Source organism: Dermacentor andersoni, chromosome 1 (genome assembly GCF_023375885.2).
Source record: "Dermacentor andersoni chromosome 1, qqDerAnde1_hic_scaffold, whole genome shotgun sequence".
NCBI lineage: Eukaryota > Metazoa > Arthropoda > Arachnida > Ixodida > Ixodidae > Dermacentor > Dermacentor andersoni.
In genome coordinates this window covers 91,718,391-91,745,558 of record NC_092814.1, presented here as the reverse complement: position 1 = coordinate 91,745,558, position 27,168 = coordinate 91,718,391, and the positions used below count along the sequence as shown (strand labels likewise).

General features: G+C 49.2%; 1 long non-coding RNA gene across 15 annotated transcripts in view; it reads right to left on the bottom strand.

The window, feature by feature from the left end:
* Positions 1 to 7,544: 7,544 nt before the first annotated feature.
* Positions 7,545 to 27,168, bottom strand: part of LOC126544519 (uncharacterized) — a 35,806-nt gene continuing 16,182 nt past the window's right edge. For 9 of the 15 annotated variants that reach the window (XR_011892736.1, XR_011892745.1, XR_011892735.1 and 6 more), the window contains 4 exons: positions 17,605 to 17,925; positions 10,523 to 10,652; positions 9,823 to 9,883; positions 7,546 to 7,787 (listed from right to left, as the gene is read on the bottom strand). This is a non-coding gene — a long non-coding RNA (uncharacterized lncRNA). Of the gene's footprint in view, positions 7,788 to 9,822; positions 9,884 to 10,522; positions 10,653 to 17,604; positions 17,926 to 27,168 lie in introns of all 15 variants that reach the window. The other 6 variants (XR_011892737.1, XR_011892739.1, XR_011892732.1 and 3 more) reach the window with 2 other exon arrangements.

Sequence of the window (27,168 nt, the reverse complement as noted above, 5' to 3'; positions counted from 1 at the left end):
ATGACATTCTAATTGACATGAAGAGAAAAAAAAAAATGGCGCTGGGCAGGTCATGTACTGCGTAGAGTAGATAACCGTTGGACCATTAGGGTGACAGAATGGGTATCAAGGGAAGCGCAGTAGAGGACAACAGAAGACTGTGGTGCGACGAAATTAGGAAATTTGCGGGTGCTAGTTGGAATCGGTTGGCGCAGGACAGGGGTAATTGGAGACCGCGGGGAGAGGCCTTCTTCCTGCAGTGGACATAAAATAGGGTGATGGTGATGATGATGATGACAGTGTTTAAAAAAAAAATTATGGGGTTTTACGTGCCAAAACCACTTTCTGATTATGAGGCACGCCGTAGTGGAGGACTCCGGAAACTTTGACCACCTGGGGTTCTTTAACGTGCACCTAAATCTAAGTACACGAGTGTTTTCGCATTTCGCCCCCATCGAAATGCGGCCGCCGTGGCCGGGATTCGATCCCGCGACCTCGTGCTCAGCAGCCCAACACCATAGCCACTGAGCAACCACGGCGGGTGACAGTGTTTTAGTTGCATATTTTGTTCTCATGCCACTTTCATAAGTCATAAAATTTAGCATATCTTTCACATTGTAGCTTAAGTGTGCTCCTATAAGTTTCTTTAGAAGCTGCAAAAACTTGAGTGTCAGGCCTGCCAACCTATCTGGCAAGCACACCGAGAGGGAACACAGTTCAGTGCTACCAAGTGAAGAGTGAGTGCATACATGTGTCAGAGATGGTATGCGGCAAGTCGTTCTGCTGAAGCCACTGCATCTGCAGTCAAAACATTTCAACTACCAGCGTAGTGCAAGATTTCGTGTCCACTTTGACGAAATGGAGCACCAGTGCAAATAGCTGGGCATACCTGTTCAGAACAGGAAGTGTGTCTACACTGAAAACATTTGAAGTACCAGCATGTACGGCAGTGCCACTGTCAGCGGAACTGTAGAGTACAAAGTGGTGTGCTCCCAAGCTGTTCATCAATGGAACTCTGCCTGGACTGTGTGCCAAACATTTTTTAATGTGAAAGCGGGGGTGAACTGGTAAAGCATTTGCTCGGACCTACATGTGTGAAAGTGTTTTATAATTCCAAGTGCTTTCTACAGCGAAGCTGTTATCTCCTGGTTGGTCGGTATTTTTTGTGTCTGTGTCTGTTACCAAAAATGTGGGCCGATCGCGGCGGCAGCGCAGGGCCAGAAACAATGGCTCGTACGCCCGTAATTGGCAGAGGCGTCAGCATAATGAAGCGCACAGTGCATACATTCTTTGGAATCACGAATACAGCATACATAATAGCATACTTTTCAGTAAAGAACAATCGCAAAACAAGCATCTGAGCCACTTAATTGATGGTAAGGTGCACCTGGTAACAATGCGAAACACGTAGCACTCCGTGCATGCCTTTTCCGGTAGCGATTACTTCTGCGCAAGCTGCCGCGGCAACGGCAGCTTGCGACGTGGGAAGTGACGTCCCTAGCTTTGTGTATATGGAATAACTAGCCTAGTACCTGATTTCAGTGTTGCAGCACCGTTACGGGAGGTGGCGTGCTGTCAAAATTACCATCACTCTACAACAGTAAAGCAGTGCATACACCCACAGCAGTTGTAGTGGTGGTATTAAACAGCTTGCTGGACATCCACTTTCGCAGGCCCGGGATGGCGAGCCAAATTCTTTTTTTTTTTTACTTTAGGAGACTGGAGATGTGGGCAAGGTGTACTAATGTATTCATGGGTTTGCAGATGATTCATTGCGATCTTATGCCTGTTTTTGCGAGAGTGGTACATGCTTTTTATACAATGCTGTTTACATAAACCGATTTGTATTTATTATGTTACTGTGACCATTGCTCCCTCGGTTACCGAAGCGCAGCTTCCTGCGCATTCCAGTTAATTTCTAGGTTTATACGAGTTTATTATAATAATGAGGCTTGCACATTCATTTCTCGTGTACTAGAGCACTGAGATTGTTTTAATTATGTAGCGTTACTCAGTCTCATCGTAGTCTGCATTAGAGTGGTGCTCACTTGTTACACAGATTTCCTTGTTTGAGTGTTCTATACGATTTCTTACTTGATTGTTTTTTAGTTCGATGGTTCTTTTAATTCTCTCACCATTACTATATTTGATGTGCCGTACAGGTAATCTTTTCAATTTGGCATGCTCCCATTGTTTGGTTTTTATCACAGGATTAATTTTTGATGGTACACCCTTAGGCAAAAGTTACACCCCTTGGGGTGTATTTCTGCCACACAACGATAATCGTCATCTGCCTTGCTTGCGTTTCCTTTCTTGAAAACGCCGCGCCCGCTACTTTCCTGTCGGGAATGCTATGTCATGCTGATAACGCGCATGCTGTTCGTCACTGGAAAGTATCGGGCTCGCCGCGTTAAAGAAAGGAAATGCGGACAAGACAGATGGCGATTGTCGTTGTGGCAAAAGGGTGTAATTTTGCTTAAGAGTGTATGTGTTGTTATTCCTTTTTCTGTTCTTTTCAAGCTTCTAGATTATTGGTAACATTGCTTGTAGGCAGATACCATGCGATTCATTCACGCATTTTCATTCTGCTTCTTGCAGTTGCTGTGATCATCATCATCATCATCATCATCATCATCATCATCATCATCATCATCATCAGCCTAGTTACGCCCACTGCAGGGCAAAGGCCTCTCCCATACTTCTCCAACTACCCCGGTCATGTACTAATTGTGGCCATGTTGTCCCTGCAAACGTCTTAATGTCATCCGCCCACCTAACTTTCTGCCGCCCCCTGCTACGCTTCCCTTCCCTTGGAATCCAGTCCGTAACTCTTAGTGACCATCGGTTATCTTCCCTCCTCATTACATGTCCGGCCCATGCCCATTTCTTTTTCTTGATTTCAACTAAGATGTCGTTTACCCGCGTTTGTTGCCTCACCCAATCTGCTCTTTTCTTATCCCTTAACGTTACACCCATCATTCTTCTTTCCATAGCTCGTTGCGTCGTCCTCAATTTCAGCAGAACCCTTTTCGTAAGCCTCCAGGTTTCTGCCCCATATGTGAGTACTGGTAACACACAGCTGTTGTACACTTTCCTTTTGAGGGATAGTGGCAACCTGCTGTTCATGATTTGAGAATGCCTGCCAAACGCACCCCAACCCATTCTTATTCTTCTGGTTATTTCAGTCTCATGATCAGGATCCGTGGTCACTACCTGCCCTAAGTAGATGTATTCCCTTACCACTTCCAGTGCTTCGCTACCTATCGTAAACTGCTGTTCTCTTCCGAGACTGTTAAACAATACTTTAGTTTTCTGCAGATTAATTTTCAGACCCACCCTTCTGCTTTGCCTCTCCAGGTCAGTGAGCATGCATTGCAATTGGTCTCCTGAGTTACTAAGCAAGGCAATATCATCAGCGAATCGCAAGTTGCTAGGGTATTCTCCATCAACTTTTATCCCCAATTCTTCCCACTCCAGGCCTCTGAATACCTCCTGTAAACATGCTGTGAATAGCATTGGAGATATCGTATCTCCCTGTCTGACGCCTTTCTTTATAGGGATTTTGTTGCTTTCTTTGTGGAGGACTACGGTGGCTGTGGAGCCGCTATAGATATCTTCCAGTATTTTTACATATGGCTCATCTACACCCTGATTCCGTAATGCCTCCATGACTGCTGAGGTTTCGACTGAATCAGACGCTTTCTCGTAATCAATGAAAGCTATATATAGGGGTTGGTTATATTCTGCACATTTCTCTATCACTTGATTGATAGTGTGAATATGGTCTATTGTTGAGTAGCCTTTACGGAATCCTGCCTGGTCCTTTGGTTGACAGAAGTCTAAGGTGTTCCTGATTCTATTTGCGATTACCTTAGTAAATACTTTGTAGGCAACGGACAGTAAGCTGATCGGTCTATAATTTTTCAAGTCTTTGGCGTCCCCTTTCTTATGGATTAGGATTATGTTAGCGTTCTTCCAAGATTCCGGTACGCTCGAGGTTATGAGGCATTGCGTATACAGGGTGGCCAGTTTCTCTAGAACAATCTGACTACCATCCTTCAACAAATCTGCTGTTACCTGATCCTCCCCAGCTGCCTTCCCCCTTTGCATAGCTCCTAAGGCTTTCTTTACTTCTTCTGGCGTTACCTGTGGGATTTCGAATTCCTCTAGGCTATTCTCTCTTCCACTATCGTCGTGGGTGCCACTGGTACTGTATAAATCTCTATAGAACTCCTCAGCCACTTGAACTATCTCATCCATATTAGTAACGATATTGCCGGCTTTGTCTCTTAACGCACACATCTGATTCTTGCCTATTCCTAGTTTCTTCTTCACTGTTTTTAGGCTTCCTCCGTTCCTGAGAGCCTGTTCAATTCTATCCATATTATAGTTCCTGATGTCCGCTGTCTTACGCTTGTTGATTAACTTAGAAAGTTCTGCCAGTTCTATTCTAGCTGTAGGATTAGAGCCTTTCATACATTGGCGTTTCTTGATCAGATCTTTCGTCTCCTGCGATAGCTTACTGGTTTCCTGTCTAACGGCGTTACCACCGACTTCTATTGCGCACTCCTTAATGATGCCCATGAGATTCTCGTTCATTGCTTCAACACTAAGGTCCTCTTCCTGAGTTAAAGCCGAATACCTGTTCTGTAGTTTGATGCGGAATTCCTCTAGTTTCCCTCTTACCGATAACTCATTGATTGGCTTCTTGTGTACCAGTTTCTTTCGTTCCCTCCTCAAGTCTAGGCTAATTCGAGTTCTTACCATCCTGTGGTCACTGCAGCGTACCTTGCCGAGCACGTCTACATCTTGAATGATGCCAGGGTTCGCGCAGAGTATGAAGTCGATTTCATTTCTAGTCTCACCATTCGGGCTCCTCCACGTCCACTTTCGACTAACCCGCTTGCGGAAAAAGGTATTCATTATCCGCATATTATTCTGTTCTGCAAACTCTACTAATAATTCTCCTCTGCTATTCCTAGAGCCTATGCCATATTCCCCCACTGACTTGTCTCCAGCCTGCTTCTTGCCTACCCTGGCATTGAAGTCGCCCATCAGTATATTGTATTTTGTTTTGACTTTACCCATCGCCGATTCTACGTCTTCATAAAAGCTTTCGACTTCCTGGTCATCATGACTAGATGTAGGAGCGTAGACCTGTACAACCTTCATTTTGTACCTCTTATTAAGTTTCACAACAAGACATGCCACCCTCTCGTTAATGCTATAGAATTCCTGTATGTTACCAGCTATTTCCTTATTAATCAGGAATCCGACTCCTAGTTCTCGTCTCTCCGCTAAGCCCCGGTAACACAGTACATGCCCGCTTTTTAGCACTGTATATGCTTCTTTTGTCCTCCTAACCTCACTGAGCCCTATTATATCCCATTTACTACCCTCTAATTCCTCCAATAACACTGCTAGACTCGCCTCACTAGATAGCGTTCTAACGTTAAACGTTGCCAGGTTCAGATTCCAATGGCGGCCTGTCCGGAGCCAGGTATTCTTAGCACCCTCTGCAGCGTCACAGATCTGACCGCCGCCGTGGTCAGTTGCTTCGCGGCTGCTGGGGACTGAGGGCCGGGGTTCGATTGTTGTATTCATATAGGAGGTTGTGGCCAAGTACTGCACCAGGGTGGCCAATCCTGCTCTGGTGAGAGAGTGCGTTACCGGTTCTGGTCACCGGGATCAGGCCGCACTCCAGGCCTGTTTGTGCAATTTTCTCAACACACGGTTTTTTTGTTTTGTATTTTCCGGTGGAGAATTGCACGGCACCGGGATTTGAATCACGGTCCTCTTGCACTGGAGACGGATACTCTACCGTCCCCGTAGGAGTTAAATTAAAAATTAATTTATGGGGTTTTACGTGACAAAACCACTTTCTGATTATGCACGCCGTAGTGGAGGACTCCGAAAATTTCGACCACCTGGGGTTCTTTAACGTGCACCTAATTCTAAGTACACGGGTGTTTTCGCATTTCGCCCCCATCGAAATGCGGCCGCCGTGGTCGGGGTCCGATCCCGCGACCTCGTGCTCAGCAGTCTAACACCATAACCACTGAGCAACCACGGCGGGTCCCGCAGGAGTTGTACGCCTCATTTAACCTACAGTGGTGCCCTATTTGATCAGTCAAGGTGGACCAATCTGAGCTCGGTTATACCGCATGGATGGCACTCGGCTAGAGAACCTGGTATTTATGACCTGCACATGTGAGGCCATACATATTTGAAGATATATATCTTTCTTTTTTTTTTAGGAGGGTTCCCATACAGTGATAAAATAAAGGAAAAGACATTAAAAGAAAGAAAAAAAAATGACCGACGATTACGTTACTTCCTAATGCGAAATTTGAGCGCAGCAAATAAGCTGTTTCACCTTTTCGATAGATTGAGGCAAAGAAATCGAGCAACATCGTCCACGTCAACGCAAACGTTCACAACTGGACCCTTAATGCCATATTGGCCTCCGCCGTGCATCAGTCGTCGCACTTGCATGAATGGGATTCGCGGAGATACGAGTCTTACACTCACCGCATTAAGTTCCCACGAAACACGCAAGCAGCTATTTGATGTCTAAAAGATGTCTTGAACGGCTAATTCAAAAGCCTAGTAGCTGTCTTGATCAAGACATTTTGTAGCCATGGACGTCTAGAAGTACTTCAGTAAGCCCTGCTAACGTTACGCTAAAAGTTGGCTAATGGACAGCTTGACAAGAACAACCGAAGACTTTTATTAGACATTCCCTCAAATTTTTGCGGCAGCTGTTACAGTAACACGACGTTTGCCCACAGTTACAATTTATTTTAAACGAGGCATGGATATCAGAAAGAAAAAGTTTATATTGTCGGATAGAGTGATGCACAGGTAGTTTTTCCAGATGTGAACCATGGGAATAGTGTAGTACAGCCTCATTGGTCAATTAGTGCTTTTTAATTAGACCAATCAATTGAACGCCGCCTGTCAGAATTATTTTGCAAATAAAACAAGATTTGTATTGTATGCTGATATCATTCCAATGTTCACCCATTGACCTAAACAAAAACATCTCTGCGTTAAACACGTCATTATTGACAAAACTTCGCCCTGCTGCGTCTCCACCAAATTGAAATAGTTTCTAGCAAAGAAACATTTTGTCAGTGATGCTGCAGTTCAGGCAAAAATTACATCCTGGTTTCAGCTACAGGGGGCACAATAGCCTTACACTAGTATACGAAACAGAACACTGTGCTGCAATGAGTTAAGAAATAAAGGATAGTACATCTGGAAAAACACCCTGAGAACCACTCTAACTAGCAATATAAATATATTTTTTCTGATGTCCATGCTTCATTTAAAAGTAAATTGTAACTTACTTTGTGGGTGCCTCTTGTAAGGTAACGCCGCATGCTTGCACAGCATCACACCGAAATAATGGCCAGTTCGTCGGCATACCATCCATTAGTGAATTGCTTGCACGTTGCATGTTACCAGAACTGAAAGATAAATCAAAATATGCTGTTAATTTTTTCATAAACTGTACGATGAGCTTTTCATGCATAAAAGATGATTGCAAGTGAAAATGCAGCAAGACATCTACTTCACACCATGTCACATACTCATACTTTATTACCTAATAAATTAGAGAAGATGCAGAAAGTGCAATTAACAAGAGTGACAAATAGCAGCAAAGGTGATCATGGATGAATCTTGAAGATGATTGCCGCCGCTGCCAGAGTAGGCCAGCCTTCGTAGGAGAGCACTTGCTGCCCACAAAAGCTTGCTGTCACAGGCCATGCGTGACGGTTCTTGTAGACATAGGCAAGCAGTACCTGTACAGAAGAGGGAAAAAAAGGCGAGGGAGGAAATGGGGATATTGAAATTGGAACTTCAATTAGCAATATGTGCTAAGCAAGAAATTTGGCTCACATTAAAAATAAATTTAAGCACTCCTTTCTCTTAAATTACGGGTATCTTAAGGTATGTATGCGATGACGTTTAAAATGACTAGTATATTTCCTATCATAAGAAGCCAACAAACACTGACACCAAGGACAACATAGGGGAAATTACTTGTGCTTAATAAATGAAATAAAGAAACAATAAATTAATGGAAATTAAAGTGGATGAATAAACACCTTGCTGCAGGTGGGAACCGAACCCACAACCTTCGCATTTCGCGTGCTATGCTCTACCAATTGAGCTACAGCAGCATCGTTTTCCCATCCACTTTCTTGGGTATTTATGTGTCCTAGTAGAACTCTGGGAGTGTTAGCCAGCGCCACAACTCAGAGACCTTGTTCCTGTCGTACAGTCACTAAGTTGCATAGCAGAGTCAAAGTCAGCCTTTAAATTATTTTATGGTGTTTTGTGGCTAAAAAGCCACTTATCAACGTGCCAAACAAGTCTCAGAAGCTTCCTGCAAAATATAATCAGTTTAAAACAGTAATTCACTCTGCAGGTAAATGAGTACTAACTTAATTAAAAAGTTAAATAGCATTTTATATTGTTAAACTAAAAGCAAGTTTGGGATTTTGCACTGCCTAGCTGTTGCCTTCTTTTCAAACTTCAACATGACACAGTACAGAGTAAGCAGGTAGCAAGCAAAGGAGGACTGGTGATAAAGTAGTGTTCCAAAGCAACACTCCTAGCTGGATCAATCACTTTTGCTGATATATTTTCATGTGACCCTAATTGGTTTAGGGCAATACCTCACACAAATGATGCAACACCTTGGATGATGCGTCACACAAAATTGAAAGTATCTCATGATGTGATCAAACGATAACATTGCCCACTGTCTTGGAAGTGTTAACATGCTGTTTGCGCAAGAAAGTGCAAAGTGATTCGTATAAGTGGCAAATTCATCAGTGCATCTATAGCCTCAGGTAATTCTGAGCATGTATGTTGACTTGCAATTGAGAAGCCACTGCACATAAAAAGGTGTATTCAAGTGATGGTCCATGCTGAATAATTGCCCACCTAGTGAAAAGGCAAATGTGGCAGGCTAATGGGCCAGGGCAAATAGATTGCTAAATTCTGTTAACACCTCCAATGATATTATTGAAATAGGTGACAAAAAACAGCACAGGTAAAATTGCAGTTATGACAAAATTTTAAGAGCACCTCTGCAAACTGTTGGAACCCTCAGCATCATGCCTGTTCTACACGCACATATGTTGCAGCGCAATCTATATCTCAGACGCAGGCGCCTCCACACATCACTTTGCAATCTCCTCACAATAAGGTTAAAAAACAGTCTGGCACAAGCTACCTGATGTGATTCATTTTGCAAGCGCCAGCCAAGTGCTGATGGTGGTAGAGCGAAATTGAAGTTTGTCCTTGTATGAAAGCCTCGGCCCATGTTTTATCAATTCTAGTGGCAAAGCACACCTTTTACAGCACACATAAATCTTAAATTAGACTGCTTGCTGATGCTGTACAGTAAATTCCTGTAAAGAAACTAGATCACACTGAAAACATTTAGAATACCAAACTAATCACATACTGGCTTGAATACAGTTGTGCATTAGGGAAGCAAGGTGTAATGTACACTGTTGTAGCAAATTTTTACTCATGTATGGAATACTTGTATGATACAGCAGAGTTAATTTTTGAGTTCTTACATAGCAATGACTACCTACAGGTACATTTTGTAAGGCTTAGGGAAACTAATTATTAGTAGAACTGTGTATGTACACTGGCACTGAGTAATTGGTTATAAGAGTGGCAGCTTCCAACGGACCAGTGCAAAAAGATGCCCGTTTGTGAGACACCAACTAGCTATTTTACCACGAAGTGCTCCCTGGCCTTTAACCATATAGAAAGCACTGGGAGGACCAGAGAGGGTACAGTGCATTGGCTTACTGATCATGATGAGGTCCCGTCATCCAGCTAGCGCCAAGGTACAAGAAGGATGTCCAGCCGTCTATAGAGTGAAAGGAACAAAATAAGATAGCATCAAGTCAGTTGAAAGGCAGATTTGCAGCTACAAATAAGGTGACCCAGCCACAGTCATTCATTAATAAATGCCAAGCTGTCGTGATTTCACTCCCACATGAAGCACCTACTAGGTTAAAGGTTTTGCTGCTTATTTAGAACAAAACACAAGTGAAATTTGTACATCAGCAGACGATTTAATTTGGAATTGTATAGATGAAGTTAACATTGCAGTTATATTTTTGTTTTGCTATAAAGTGGGAACGCTACAAACTGCATAGTCACTGACACACCCGCGCGCACACGCAAAAACAAAAGGACACAAAATAGGGCGAGTTCAGTCTGGTTCAGCATTACAGCCAGCGCGTCGTCTTCGAATGCACTCCTTTCGGTTGGTTCGTGCTACGTTAACCACAAAGACTAACAAGCAGGGCAAAGTTCTGACTGGTGTTGCGGAAGTCGTGGAGCGCGGTAGTGCTGAACGGCTGAACACAAGCAGAACCCTCGTATAAAAGTAATGACGAAAACTCGCAGGGCAGAAGAGCCCATATATCAAGAATTGTCGCGGGTAACACCTAAAAATATTCACATTGTTGACGAAAAACGAAGTGCAATGTATTTCACTTACCGGAAAAAGTGTTATCCGAACGTGCGACGTACAAAGACGCACCGAGACACGAAGGCGGCGAACGCAGATCCCGCCATTGTGGTAGTAAGCCGTCGGCGAAAACACGCAATACAGCTGATGTCACGAAGCACTGATGCAAAACACAGGGCAAACAGCATCAGCACAGCTAAATGACTCCAGTTAATATCCAGTATAAATGTACATAACGGCTTAGAATGACACACAACTGAATAACGAACCCACGACCGAGACAGCGAGATCTTGCGGGCGGCAGTGGCCGTTTTTTCAAACTTCCTGCCTCCCAGTGTTTCCAGTACAGAATAAGATGTCCGACAAATTTGGATTGTGCCGCCGAAGTGATCGCAGTGCGGTGGCTCTGTCACATCGCTGTGCAACGCCGGCGTTTCGCTCCTGCTGCTGTCAGTATACCTGCGGCGCGAGCACAGAATGGTTTCCAGGCGTCGTGTGCGCGCCCCGTATGGAAAACAATAACACGCCCTTGATTTTTGAAGTTCTGGTGTGAAATTATTTAATATTAAAGCCAATTAACTTATGTTGCTTCCAACGAGTTCGATTTGTCTGTGGCGTCTTTTATTCGCTAACGCCAACGGCTGACGGTATAACCGCACTTTTAACACGTCGTTTGGCATTTTATGCACTTTTAGACAAAAAGATCTAGAAAAGTTCGTGAGTTAGACATTCTGAATGTGTTTACCAAAACAGACTCTAGTGACACCAGTAGTGGGTTTTGCCGCAGATAGAATATATACTAGCATATTGCAAGGGCTGAGGTCATGTTTAGAAAAAATTCTATTTTCTGTCTTATCATAGACCAAGACGTCTATAGCCGTTTGTAGCCGTTTCAAGAAGTTTTTAAGAGGTTCTGTGTTTCGTGGGTTGTGGAAGGTGCGCTGGCCTCGAGGGATATTTGTAGCTCGTTTAGCAGCAGCAGCAGCAGCAGCAGACGGAGGACTTCCATCGGTCGTCTCGCTCATGGCTCAGAAAGAACTGGCAGATAATTTCGCAGTGGCGAACGGCAGCGGCAATTTCGGCTCGGGCGGTGCACATATACAGATCCGCCGCCACCGATCTGGCTCTCTGATTGACACCGCACAGGGCGAACGGCAGCGGCAATTTCGGCTCGGGCGGTGCACATATACAGATCCGCCGCCACCGATCTGGCTCTCTGATTGCCACCGCACAGGGGTTGCATTGGAGGAGGAGCGAAGAAAGGAATTAAGTTCGAGCCGGCGCTTTGACAACCGGAGACTCGCAGGAAGAGGGGGGAGGGGGGCGGCGTGTACACCCAGCGGCAAACGATGGGGGCAGAAGCGCGCGCAGCAAGCGGACAACACGATAAAGGGAGGAGGGAAGAGATAGCAGCGACTGACTGATGCCGCTGACGCCGATAGTGAGTCAACCCCAGCTGCGGAGTTGGTTTCAGGGACAACGCCGCCGATGCCGACACAAACAATATGATACCCTCGCTTCCGCAGCGCTAAGAACCAGGTCTAGCCGTGGGAAGGTGGTCACGTATTCGTCGACGTGCCGGGGCCTACGTGAAATAACCGGCGCGTCGGCAACTGAAGAGCACCCTATCCGCCACACAAGAACAGGGGGGGGGGGGGGGACCCTTTCCTCCTCTTTCTGCATGGCGGCGACGGTGTTCTATGCAGTCACGTTATCTTGACTCTCTAGCGGCGTCAGCGGCATCCAGCGGTATCAGTCAGTCGCTGCTAGCGCTGGGGGGATGAAAGGGGGGCGGAGCTGGTTACGAGGCCGACGACAACGCCGACGACGACGCGAAACCCAGGAACGGACGCCAAAGAGCTGCGCTCTAAAAAAAGAAAGAAAAAGGGGCAAAAAAAAAAACAGGAACATAACAGGTGATTTGAACTCGTGACCCTTCGATGTTGCCCGGAAAGATAGCTCAGTCGGTTGGTTCGTCAGGCCCCAGGCTACTTTCAAGCGCCACAGCTCCTGCTCCGAGCCTCACACTTACGTGGAAAGAGACTCATGTTGTCCGCGATAGTCGGTGGTCCGAGTGGTTGGAAGGCATACTTTCTAGGAAAAATGGCCGCTCGAGGAGAAGAGCGAACTCGAGCGGCTTTAGAGGCTAGGAAAACTGCCTTAAAATATTTAGACTTGAGGGAAAGCTTCGTAAACAAACTATAACACGGCAATCAGCACTCGAATACGACGAGAGAAATTACTGAGACGTGGAAAATTCCCTTGAAAAAAAATCTGGTTTGCGAGACAAATGCTGTGATATCAATTTCTAAATAACTCAAGCCTGTTCATCTGATAGCATGTGCTCTTTACTGTGAAAAACAAGAAACTTAACACACTTCACGTTCTTGCTGTTCGTCAGTGTATGTGTACTTACGAATCTTGGTTATGCATGTTCTAGTCATTGTTGATCAATTTCTGGTTCATTAAGAATTGTTTCTTATAGTTTGTCATTCTTGATGCGCATTTCAAGTCAAGTCAAGCTTATTTACAACATGTACAAAGTACAGTGTTGAAAGCCACCCTGGCAAGAAAGCTGTAAACATACAGCTTGACGAGGCCAGGGGGCCACCACCAGGCAACATCGGCATCACACACATCCGCAGTACAAACAATAAGCTTTCGTGAGTAGCTTCATGAATACAACACGTGGTATATATCCACTTCCCTGGGCATGAATATATCTTCATACATGCATAATCAGTACGAGCGCACTGTAATTCGGGTGAATAACATTAGCGCCAGGAGAATATGTAGTGTTACACTTTAAAAAAATGAACATTATTAAAAGCAACAATAAAAGGGAAGTTAAGCAACTGTAAAGATTCGATTTACTTTGCAATTCTCACATACTTTGCTCAAATCTTGCATAAGTATTATTTTTGCAATAAAGTGTTGCTTTTTATATGCTCTTTACATGCACTCTTGGCACAAAAGCCCTGGCCAGGCCGATCGTCAAGGTGAGTCCATTTCTAAGCGGGATGTAATTCCCATTTTGGTTGTAAACAACGTTGCTGCATACCAAAGGCGGCATTGCGGACTCATTTTCGTGGACATGTGCCTTTTCGGGTGACTTGGTCGAGGATGCGGCGGCCGCTATAGGCAACAGTGCTTGGAACTGCGCCAGGAGCTCAGTAACACTAGACACCGACGCTTCGGCTCATTTAGAAACCGCGAAGACGAGCTTCAGATTATCGTAAACCTTTCAAGACTACTTCTAGACCAGCTTTTTGATAATGTCTTAATAGCGTTTAGAAAACACATATGAAGAGCCCTAGCAAATGGATTATTTGTCTTTGCCAATCCTATTTGAAGACCAGCTTTTCGAATACGTTTTGACGAGCTGGTCTAGATCGTCTGAAAAAAGTAATTAAGCCGAGCCGGACATTAGCAGATATATACGGCGTTTTAACAACGAAGTTGTCTTACTTGTGTCTTCTTTAAATCGTTTTTATCGTCTTTGATAAATGCTATAAAAACGTTATGTATCTCTTGTGCTACCTGGGCCCCCGGCCCACCCCTCCCCGGAAAAATGAGAACTTCCCGCCTATGGCAGAAGTAATGGACACTGATAAACGAGATAACGGGAGCACGCGAAGCAGAAACGGACTCGGGCAGTTCGCATAAAGAGAGCAAATCCAAAGTCTCGATAAAGTTGCGCGCACCACGGCGGAACCCTTTAACTATAGGCCTGTAAACATGGCGACATTTTTCGCTTCCATCATATGGCGATTGTGCATTTTTCTCTTAATGTTCAGGGGTTACGGTCCGTCGACGGTGCACTTCGCGCGAGCGCGGGGCGTGTTAGCCTCCTTCGAGTTCACCAGACCACATCAAATCGCGTCACAGCTAATTAAGGAGCGCAGAAGCACATCTACCCCGTTCCCGAGGCGCGGCACGTGCAAACGAGTTGGCGTCCGCCACCTAGTGCGCCGCAGGTGGAGCTATTCACTGCTTGACTCTTCCCGAAAGTGTAGCGAGAGCCTGGCACTGTTCCAGGTAACGTGGGTCCCGGGGCAAGACGGCTGTAATGCACCGTGAAGCCCTGGCAGCAATCCCCCTATCCGCCTTTGTGAAGGCAGTTGCAGACCGTGAAGGCAATACCGCAGAGAGAAGTAAGTCCTCGGACAATTGGGGCCCAAGGAGCGACCCTGTACGCCGGGTGTGACACAATCGCACGGGCGCCTACCATTGGCCGAAAATGACGACACCTGAGCGGGCTCGCCGAGTGACCGAAAATGACGCCACCTGAGCGGGCTCGCCGATTGGCCGAACGTGACGTGGCTTCGAGACACCGAAGGGGTTAAAAGCCAGAGACCGGGAGCAGCAAGGGAGCATTCCTTCATTCACCTCTTTCGAGCTTCTTGCCACGGGCCGCAGCGTCCGAGTTGCTGCCGGCCCGTAATGACTTTATGACTGTTAATTTCTTTGTACTCTCACTGCAAATAATGTAAATAAACCTCCAGTTTTCATCTCAAAGTCCTCCTCAACCTCGGCCAACTCCCGCACCCAACGGCAAGCTCCAAAAATCTGGGGGACAGCAATTGGGATTGTCCTCCAGATCCAACAGGCGTCGACGTGCATTTCTTGCAAGGATGTAATTTCCGGACATGGGTGGGGGGGGGAGGGGGCCTTGATGCGTCAAACTTTAAGACCCGTTTTTCTGTTGGTGCCTTCTTTTCCCTGACAAACACTGTGTCTTCTGGCGTGGGAGTAGTGTTCTTAAACCCTCGTTTTAGAAAGGGAGCGTACAGTACGTACGGTTTAGACGGCCGCACGTTAGCCGTCGATTTTCTGCTGAACACCAGACGGGTTAGGGCACTAGACCACTAGTGATATATGCACTCGCACGCCAGTCCAATTCAACAGAATTTTTCGAATGAGCTGACACAAACATGTTCGAGCCTTACCCGACATTCATAGTCGAGGATTTCAATTGTCTAACGAGGGCCGCGATTCTCGCGGACCCGGGCGGTCCCGTCACTATCGAGGAATACGAGCGTTACGCCGGCTTGCCCAACACTTTAGTCTCTCCGATGCGTGGGTGCAGTTGCACGATGACTTATTCGGGCCAACTCGGGAAAGCAAGGAGGATAGATAAATTTCTTATCCCCCCTGAACTTAGCTGCTATCTCCAAAGTTGCGAAATTATCTTTTCCACAGGCACACCCCGCATTTCTGATCCCTTTATCCGTGCATCTGCATCTCGGCGAGACCGCCATGAAATGCGATTTAGGGCGAAAAGACGTCAGTCTACTTACAGATCCCGGGAGCATTGCTGCGATAGGCGCTGCACGAGCAGCTTTGTGCGAGCGCGACGCGGAGCATACCGCACTTGAGACGACTTGAAGCCGGCGTGGCGCCCGCTACTCACCCGAGAAGGACGCGATCGAAAAACTCGAATCACTCGCGAATTAAAGGAAGTACTTAGGCGGATGTGAATCGTCCGCAATGCAGACACGCTTACGTTTGCAATGAAAGATTATCTCGACTTGCTGAAGTACGAAACTTTACTCAGACTGTCGTCTAGAACTGCCAGTCAAGCTGCCACCCAGGTTAATCCTCTGTCCGACCCAGCTGTCCTCCGGTACTCATGAGCGGGATCGACAGAGGAAAAATGCTCTACCCGAATCCCTCATGTCACGCTTCCGACATGTCACGCTTCCGCCATGTCAGACATTTGCAGTCTTTAAAGGCCGACCCACACGACGGACCAAGTCTGCGCGCCGATCGGTCACGTGATGCGACGTCACGGCCCGCCGCGGTCCGGTCCGGCGCAGAGCACATCCACACGGCGGACCGCCATAGCAGACGGCAGAGCAGACCAACCAGCTACACTCTCGGCCAGAGTGTTATCCTTGTTATCATTCCAGCTCCAGTCCCACATAGCCAGGAACTGCATGCTCAACGAGGGATACAAAATTAAAAAAAAACCTCCACGTCACTCCAAGAGGACACGGTGTTTAAAAAATATATCTGCTGCAAGCACGTGTAGGGGGAACGGCGTATATGAAACGTCTGGCTTGACTGGCTTTTGCTGAGCCGAAAACTAGATTGGATTTGGCTGAAGACACTCTGTTGCCGGACTACATTCGTTGGCTACGCCAAAATCACTGCGGTTTGCATGCGGTCCGCCGCCAAAACTGAAGCGGGAAAAGCCTCGGCGATTTGTTGGACCGCGAGGGCCGCGGTCTTGCGCGGGCCAACGGCGGTACGCACGAACTGATGACGTCCTATCACGTGATCCGCGGACCGCGGTCCAAAAGAGCAATTTGGTCCGTCATGTGGATCGGCCTTAAACAGCATGTCAGCGAGGTGTTTACTGCCGAAGAAGGCAGCTGGTGCAGGAATGATTACGGCTAAAGATTGAGGGAATTCTGTCGAGCCCTGCCCCAAGTGTGAAATAACGTCGTCGTACAGCACCTCTGCGAGCCAGCGACACTCGAAGAGCTTCGAGCAGTAGTAAAAAACATGAAGGCCTATTCTGCGCCCGGCCCAAACGGCATCCCAATCCAGTTTTACGTGCGATTTTTCGATTCCGTCAAAGAAGCGCTTTTGTCCCTGGGTAATAAGTTCATATCCGATGGCATTTGGCCAGATTCTTTCCGCGATTGCCGGGTCGTCTTGTTCCCCAAGTAAGGCGGCCAGCCTTCCGACCCACGGTCTTGGCGGCCGATTACGCTGTTAAACGCGGACTACGAGATAGTCTCGTCAATGCTAGCGTATAGAATGAGTATTGCTCGGTTGCTCTTCCAGACATAATCAGCCAAAAAAACGCAGATGTGTAGCGTACAAGACCGATCATTTTCATCTCTAGCATTGGCAAGGGATGTTTTTACCTTAGCTTCTAGGACACAAATTCCAGGCTGCTTCGTTTCGCTGGACCAAGCGAAATTCTTTCGACCGTGTTGAGTATCGGAACCTGTTTGGCGTGCTGAAAGCATTCGGTTTTCTGGCCGAATTTTTAGCTAAGATCGCCCTCTGAAACTCGGGTTTTGCTCGTCAACGGTTGCCTAAGCGATTCTTTCCCGGTCACACGCGGCCTCAGGCAAGGATGTTCACTGAGCCCTCACCTGTTTGTTATTTGTCTTGACCCTTTGTTGCGCCGCTTTTCACTTTGCCTTGAGAGGCCAAGGAGAAATAAAGGTGTCTTCATATGCAGACGACGTGTCCCTCTTTTTAAGAAACGAAGAAAGCTACTATGCCTTCTTACGGTTCTTTAATATTACTCTGAATTATCCGGAGCCCTTCTGAATAAAGACAAAAGCAAGGCGATGGCCTTTGGCAACTTTACATCCGCCCTTGACGAAGAAGTTGAGTGGGTATCAGGGATCAAAGTCCAGGGAGTAGTTTTCCTCGCGTCTGGCGACGTGGCGCAGGAGACGTGGTCAGACCTGCGCAAGGCAGAAAAGAAGCTGTCAGGGGCATCAAAGTTCTCGTTGACGCTAGCCGATCGCAGCTACACAAAATCCAGCTCAGTTTTTTACTACGTCTCATGCACAGCGCACCCACCACGCAAGGCTTCACAGAGACTAGCTTCAGTCGGTGGTTCCTCCCTCTGGGAAGACAAAACGGAATTAGTGCTCCTTCGGCTTCCAACGAGCCTGGGTGGACTTAGCATCCCGTGTATCAGGACAATGAGCTCCGTCCTCGCATTGCGAGGTAGTAACGACCTCGTGAACAATCATGAATATCCAGGCAGGAAACTTGTCGACTATTTCCTAGGAATATCCAGGAAGCTCTTCTTATCAGGAATAAGAACAGGACCTACAGCGAAACAGCCACCGCCATTTTATAAATATGTATGCAGCAGCCTTCAATCCATTAGATCAACTTTACCAGATGTAGATGTAGCTGACACACCTTCAACGGAGGTGTGCGAATTAGTAGCAATAGAACACTTGACACAGGAAGAGCTAGAGTGTTGCAGGAGCGTCAGCTGGCGCAGGCTAACCACACCGATCGTGCCTGCCGAGGTGCGCGACTTCGGGTGGAGACGAGGTTGGCGCGTTTTGCCTATGCGGAGCCGCACTGCAGCATGGGGAATATCTTCCAAAATAACCGCTGCCCTGAGTGCAGACAGAAAGAAGCGTTACGGCATGCCCTCTTTGATTGGGAGAAGACGACGACGAAGGGAGCGAGCGGACGCATCTCACCTGGGTTCCATGTTTTTTTCTTTGAACTGCCGGATTTTTGAGTCACACCTTAATGAAAGTGCATCGACCGGTTGCATGAAGTTGTGTGGACCACCGGGAACCCAAATTCCGAGGTAGGGGACCGCTTTTTCCGAATTTAGAGGACTTTTGTGTGCCGAGAGGAGCGTCCACCGCTGGGCCTAACGTAGACTTCGGCCTTGGCCGGGGGAGCGGTAGGCCCAGCCCGAGCCTCGGTGAAGCCGCCAGCGGAACATCGAACCATCGGTGATTACGCAAGTGAGCATTGACCTAAGATGATTACCGCTATGCGTGTAGAGGTGCACGGCATCGAAATTTCGCCGGACCAGTGCACAAGATCGCAAGGCTGGAAAACTGCCGGTGAGAGAGCCAGGCACAAAGGCATCGGCAAGATAGGCCTAAATCCCGTACTTAAAACGAGCCAAGATGGCGCCAAGGCCACGGCTGATGTCAACAGCCGGAGCAACAACCTCGGCGGTGGCGCCACTGGCAGCGATACACGTCACTCAAGGACGAAACGCATAAACAAGGGCAAATTGTTGAAAGGCGCGCGCATGCCAAACTTTCCGCGCGGCGACATAAAAATCGTGTTACGACCGCGAGGTGGGCTCCACGTGAATGGCGTGACTCGCGTTGAACTAAGTCGTGCAATTGCGGCGGCGGCACAGATCCCCGCCAATGAAGCAAGTGAAGACGTCGTGTGCCCCAACCGACAGCAAAATATCGTAGTGGTGAGCACCTCCAAGAGAGAGCACGCCGACCGATACGCTGCAGTAGGAATGATCGACATACGCGGCACGGCGCACGAAATAAGTACCTACGAAACGGCTCCCCACGGCACGGTGAAGGGCGTCATAAGGGGCATCCCGCTGGAGGATACGGCCCAGGAGATTCAGGACAATGTTGTGCACAAGCATAACCCAACGGCCCTACAGGCAAACCGAATCGGTAAGACCCGATCAGTCGTCATTGCTTTCGAAGGGCACAAAGTACCCAATTACGTGAGATACGGTAACCTGCTCACGGAGTGCACATTGCACAGAAAACAAATCGACGTATGCTATGCGTGCGGAAGAGTGGGCCACAGATTAGACGTGTGCCCGGATCCTTCGAACACGATCTGCCGAGGGTGCGGAATCTCCAACCCCGCCGAAGACCACAGATGTGTCCCGAAGTTTGGCCTGTGTGGAGGAAAACACCTGACAGCGGACAAGGCCTGCAAAGCCCGCTTCAAGACGCCCTACGTCGTCCGCCGGCGACGCTGGGAACGGCGCCGAGCAGAGGAAGAAGACGCCGGGAGAAGAAACCGAAACAAGAGAGGTCCTGCAGGCGGACCCCGCCGTAGCGCCTCCAAACAACGGGGCCGGTCACACACGCCAGGCCGCAGCAGCAATACGGAAACGGCCGCCGGAGTCGCTCCCGCTCGAAGACACCATCCGGTGGCAGCAACGGCGGCGGCAACCGCCGCTCGCGCTCCCGGACCAGTTCGAGATCTAGGGCCAGTTCAAGGTCCCGGAGCGAGTCAACCGGACGCCGAGGGATCACCGAGAAAAAGGTGGGCTGGACCAACAGGTCTCCCGTCGCTCGAACCAGCGACACCGAGTTCCCACCGCTCACCCCCTCTCAACCCCTTAACTCGCAAGCGAATCCGCAAAAGGACAGTAGCGAAGTGTTAGAACTTAAGAGGATCATAGAGCGCCAAAACGCTCAGATCCAGGAGCAGAACGCCCAAATACGGGCGCTTATGAAAAGATCGAAACGTTGGCGAATAACGGCAGTTCGGCAAATGCTAGCCCCCAAAACAACAGCACGGCGGCAAACAACGCCGCAGGCTTGCGCAGGTTGCCGCGGAGGGACCCCCCTTCGCCCCGCCTAGGGCGGGCGACGGGAGAGTCTGGGGTTACGCAACGTGCATCAAGTAATCAAGAGGCGATGGACGCCGAAATGAGCCCCGTGAGCGGAGAGGAAGCGACGACCGCAGAGACCGCGACCACGGCAACGACACAGATTCCGCGAGAAGGAGAGCTGACGGCCATTTTGGCCGCAATTTCCCAAATTAATGAAAGGCTAGGCAAAATGGACGCCCGACTCGAGGCTGTCGAGAGTCAGCCTCAGATGCGATCGGTGAGGCACAAGCGCCTAGCGCCAAAAGTAGCATCAACATCGGTGAGGAACCACTTCGCGTCCCTGAAAAAGGAGCGGTCCGAAAAAATCAAAGGCGCGATCGCGAAAAGGCGCAATCGACTCGAGACGTCCGGAAAGGATGATGCAGAAGCCAAGTAAGAAGCACAAGAAGAAAACCGGGGGGGGGGGATACCACCGTAATTTAACAATGGAACTGCCGCGGGATTCGCAACAAAGAAGCGGAACTATTATTACACATTGACAGGCAAGTAAACAAGCCCGATGTAATTGCTTTACAAGAAACAAACGGGAAACCAAGACTCCCGGGGTACGTCACTTACACGGACCCCACGGAGAGCGGAAAGGCGGTGCTCGTCCGCAGCAACGTGGCGGCAACTCAACATGTCACGGCGCAGGGTGGGTGCGAGCACACGCTGGTCGAAATTCATGCGAGAGAAATTGGCAGCTCAGGCAATTTATTTGTAATGAGCGCGTACTGCCGGCCGTCACAACGACAGTACGAATTTGACCGCATCGTGAGCCAGGCGAAAGGGTTGGCGGGGACCAGACCGCTCCTGATCCTCGGCGACTTTAACGCCCCTCACACAACGTGGGGCTATAAGTTTCAGTCCAAGAGAGGAAAAGCATTGGCCAAAGCAATGGAGGATCACGAGATGGCCCTCCTGAACGAGCCAGACGTAAACATCAGAAGAGGCAACAGTGCCGCGAGGGACACCACGCCAGACCTGTCGTGGTTATCAGGCACGCTAGACGTCTCCTGGAGAAGCGAAGAAGTGGACCTGGGGTCTGACCACAGCGTCATCGGCATCACGATCCGAGGCTCCCGATATCGGGCTGTGCTGGGGACGGCGCGGATCATAGATTGGGACAAGATTAGAAAGTTTACCCAAGAACAAGAAGAGGCGTCCGAGGAAGAATCGGGACAAGCTGAAACACAAAGGACCTACACCGTATGGGCGAGGGACCAGAAGAAGGCCCTCGATAAATTTACCCAAGAAATTGCAACGACGTCGCAGACACCGTACGTGGACGCCAGACTGACCCACATGTGGGCGGCCCGACACTCGTTAACACGGTGGAAACGTCAGAGACACAATAGAAAGCTGGCCAAGCGCATAGCAGTCTTGAACAAACAGATCACCGAGCACGCGGCCAAACTATGTAAGGAAAATTGGCTGAAGACCTGCGACGGCCTACAGGGCAAGCTCTCGACGTGGAAGACGTGGTGTCTCTTGAGGCATCTGATCGACCCGCTGAGTAGCAAAACTGCGACCACTCGCAACCTCACCAAAGTATTGAACTCGTACAAGGGAGACGGCCGCAGGCTGCTGGAAGACCTGAAGGCCAAGTACTTAAAGACAGAGAAGGGCCAGTACCCGGTGCCCGAGAGGTACGAAGGACCCGACAACGAACTAGACCGGCCGTTTACCATGACGGAACTGTGGACAGCGATAGATGACAGTAACAAGAGAAGTGCACCCGGCAGGGACGCTATAACTTACAAATTACTCGGTAACATGAGCGGTACAGCGGCCAGCGGCCTCCTGGAGCACATTAACGAAGCCTGGGAGAGCTCGCAGTAGCCGAAGGAATGGAAGGACGCCGAGGTCCGCTTCATTCCAAAGCCCGGCAAGTGGGCAAGGCCCTCACGATAGACAACATGCGGCCCATCTCCCTCACATCCTGCGTGGGGAAGGTGATGGAGCGCATGGTCGTTCGCCGGCTGCAGAAGCACCTCGAAGAAACGGATCAGATGCCAGAGACGATGTACGGCTTCAGGCAACATCTCAGCACCCAAGACGTGATGATCCAACTCCACGAACTGGTCGTCAAGCCGGCAACGAGGCACGCGCCGCGCGGGATACTCGCTCTCGACCTGAAGGGAGCGTTTGACAACGTGTCCCACGCGAGCGTGTTGCAGAATCTGAACAAAACCCGGTGTGGCCGAAAGACATTTGGCTACATCAAAGATTTTCTGTCAAACCGAACGGCGACCATCAAGATAGGGGAGGAGAAGTCGGACCCTGTCGAACTCGGCGATAGGGGCACCCCTCAGGGGATCGGTCTTGTCGCCCCTGCTCTTCAATCTGGCCCTGCTGCCCCTGCCCGATCTACTCAAGCAAATTGAAGGCGTAGACCACGCGTTCTACGCCGACGATATTACGGTGTGGACGGCCCGAGCTGGATCCGATGCCTGGATGGAGGAAGTCTTGCAGCGGGCGGCAACGACCGTGCACGAGTACGCAAAGTCGTGCGGACTGAGCTGCGCTCCCCAGAAATCAGAGCTGCTCATGATCCACAACCGGGAAAAATCCAAGAAGGAGCTGCCGCCGAACGTGATTATCACCATCGCCGGAACGACCATCAAGCCAACACAGCAGATTAGGATTCTCGGCCTACTACTTCAGAGCGACGGGAAGGCACAGGCCGCCATCACAAAGATCAAGACTACAACCGAACAGATACTTGGTATGATTCGGAGGGTATCTAATGGAAACCGAGGCCTTAAAGAGGACAATGCCATGCGCCTGGTACGCGCGTTCGTCGTGTCGCGGGTTACCTACTCCGCCCCGTATCTCCAGCTGACGAAGGCGAATAGGGACACCCTAAACACGATGCTTCGTAAGGCAACGAAACAAACACTGGGCATGCCCATTTACTCGTCCACTCAAAAACTGCTAGACATGGGCGCCCGCAACACGGTGGAGGAGCTCATCGAAGCCCACCTCTCTAATCAGAGAATCCGGCTCAGTCACACGGAACACGGACGAGCCGTCCTATGCAAAATAGGATGGCAGAACGAGCCAGTACCCATAAAGACGGCCCTTCCGGAAGACTGGAAAACGATCATTCAGACAAAACCCCTTCCCCGGAACATGACGCCGGGCAAGGACGACGAGAGGCGCACCGCGCGAGCGAAAGCCCTAGCCCGGAAGCTGGAAGAGAACCCCAGGGTCCTCTACGCGGACGCCTCGCTCTGGTGGTTACATCAAAAGACAGGCTAATCGTCAGCGCGTCCCTGAAGACAACAGACCCCGCAGTTGCCGAACAAGCGGCCGTGGCCCTCGCACTCGCACAGCCGAGCGTGGACACCGTAGTCACCGACTCAAAGACAGCCTACAGAAGCTTCCGCAGGGGGTAATCTCCTCCGCGGCCCGAGCCATTCTAGCCAAGCACAAGCCTCCGGGAAGAGCCATAGAGCTGGTGTGGGTCCCGGCTCACTCGCAGGTAGCAGGCAACACTATCGCCGACTACCATGCCCGAGAAATGTCAATTCGGGCCGAGCACGAGCCGGAAGAGCTACCGCACCCGGTTACCAGCTTTCGGGACATTACCCGGATGTACCGAGAGGAAAGGTGCAGACTGCCAGAACCGCACCCCAAACTCACCAGGCAACAACAGACGATCCTGCGTCGAGCGCAGGCGGGATCGCTTGCGCATCCCGTACTCATGAACCGCATGTACCCTGCGGAATACGATGTGCTCTGTCCTTTTTGCAGAAGAGAAAAGGGCACCCTGCCGCACGTCTTGGCAGAGTGCACAGAACTCAAGACCCCCCCTCCTCCCCTTTCCACCAACACCCCCAATCCCTTGAGCGATGGGAGACCTTGTTATCCAGCCCCGCCCTACCGATTCAGCTCGCACTGACGGACAGGGGCCAGGAGCTGCTGGAAACATATGGGTCCCGTAACTAGGGAACCACCCCGTCTGGTGCCTGCGTGCACCACCGATTTATTTCGGGCCCAGTAAATGTTGCTTCATCATCATCACCTCTTTGATTGTACTGTTGCAAAAACATGTTGGTTCTTACTATGGCGCATGTTCGATTCATGTACGCATTCATGTTCTGGGATCCATGTACGCATGGATCCCAGAACGCAACCGCGAAGGCTTTTCGAAGTTGTGTTGTGTGGGAGCACACAAAGAGGTGCTGCGGCACTACAGGGGCGGCCACAGAGAGCGATGTACCCATTACTACGCCGCTTACGCAAACACATGTACGAACAGGCTTGCGTGGACCTCATCAACCTAAATGCGGACCAGTTCCTGCGGATATGGTCGACATGCTTCATCTTCGCAATGGGCGCATTACTGCGCCGCTGTTACCTTACTGACACTTTAATTTCCGGCAGGTAATAACACCTGCCAGACTTGTATGTAACCTGCTGTTTCATCATAATATGCCCTAGCTGTTGATGTTATGGGACATTGTTATGTTTTTTCTGTACATCAAATCAAGTGCAGATGTAGTTTTTTTATTAAGTTTGTTGAAATAAACTTCTCTTCGACACCGGATTTTCTGCGACACAGCGCCCTTAAAGCGATTGAATTCTGCTAAACCTGGTGGCCCAACATGTGATCGCACGTCAAAGTTCGCGATTGGTTTTAGTGTTCCCGCTCTGCAGGCAGGGCCACGGCAGGGCAGCTGAATAAGCGTTCAGCGAATAAAAACTACTGGCATAGCAACTGCATGGGAACCAAACGTGTCAACAAATCTCGATTCTCGCTCTGCGATCTCGACGCAAGAGGTTACGTGTTGGTCCGCCACTGAGCAAATGTATGGGCTTCACGAAGCGTCCGCTTGCGAAGGCTCGCTACGTGACTAGGTGACTGTTTGGGCATGTTGGTAGGACATGAATGCAGATTTTTGCACACAAGACGAGGACAAAGAAGAGGCTGAGACACACGTTGTAAGTCTGCGCTCGTGTGTCTCAGCCTCTTTGTCCTCGTCCTGTGCGCAAAAAGCTGCATTCATGCGCCACGTGACGTAGTGCTCTCTCCTAAATTTTTTCTTCCTCCATGCTTGGAAGTACTGGGCTCGCAGCGTTAAAGAGAGGAAATGCGGGCAAGACGGATGACGCGATTATCGTTGTGGGACAAGATACGACCCAACGGGTGTAAACGTTTTACAGCGATGCTGTTTATGCGGACCCTGTGCCGTCGTTGTCGAAGTTAGCTAAAACTATCATCATCAGCTATGGCTCGAACGTCATCTTCTTCCACAGCTGGCTTGTTGGCGCCCCTCGGCGCTACCGCGCGAACGCGCTCGTGCCACTCCCCCCGCGTTCGTAGTCTTCTTCCACAGCTGGCTCCGTTGCCGCTCGTCATTCCAGCGTAGAATTTCACTTCTGTCGTCGTTATGCGGTGGCCGCGTTTACGGGGTATGAGCCATTGCTTAACGGGGTCTGAGCTATTCATTGTCTTACGCGACGGACAGATTTAATTTTGAAGAATAGCAAGCGGCAATGCCGGGCGGATGCTGCTATAACCACGCCACCGAGCAAACTCGAGACATCGTATGCAAGCGACAACGGCGGACTGCGGGCATACCATCACTGACGTCATTCTCTCCGTCGCAGCCGAACGTGTGTGTAACCCCATTAAGAAACACAAAGACGTCAATCATCAAAACGATTGCAGCGCCTGCATCTCTAGTGGTGGGCCTTGCGCCAAATATATATGGAGCTTTCGAGTAGTACGTGCTTCCGCACATTCCATGCCAGCTACAAGTATGGGAAGACCACGAGTAGTGCGTACTCCTGAGGAAGAAGCTGCCGACCGCAAAAGCGACACTGAGATGAAAGAATGGTGAAACAAAATATTTACAATAGAGACTGCTTGCGAAATTTGACTTGCATGGTGTAATACTCGGTGTTACCATGCTGTCCCCTTTAAGACCATCTGCACGGACTAGAAGGGTCGGTGATTTCTTAAGAGTGTACGGCTCCACATAGAAGATTTAACATTTTCGTGTTTACGTTTACACCTGAAACACCCGTTGGGTGACTCAAGACCGTTCGGGCAGAACGAAGTACAGCAACGAGCAGTACTTCATACTATGGCGAAGGCGACATTCTTAGACATACGTTGGGTGAAGGTGAGGCCGTGCTCCTTGGTGGAGCTTTAGGTGGATCAGTGAAGGCTTTCCGTGATGAATTGTGAGCTGCTATTTCGGATTGTTATAAAAGCCCAACTCGAGGAATAAAAAAATGGCTGTGGCTTAGCTAAGGTTAAGCCCAGGATGCGAAGCATACTAGCCTTTATTTTAGTTGTTGAACCACTGTTTAGCCTGGTGAACTGCTGTTGCTTGGCTATATTTGGTTCGGCTAGACGAAGAAACAACTCATGCGCTACTCTGCTTCGCCTTCAAGAGTGGAACGCGACAGCGTTCCCGTCGACCCGCCAAGGGGTGTAAGACAATGGGCTACGGCGCAGCGACTACGCGCCCCGCATTGGACGCGGTGACTAGAGGCGCTTTTGTACCGCTTTGAAGCATCGTACTCGTGGCTCAGTGGTAGCGTCTCCGTCTCACACTCC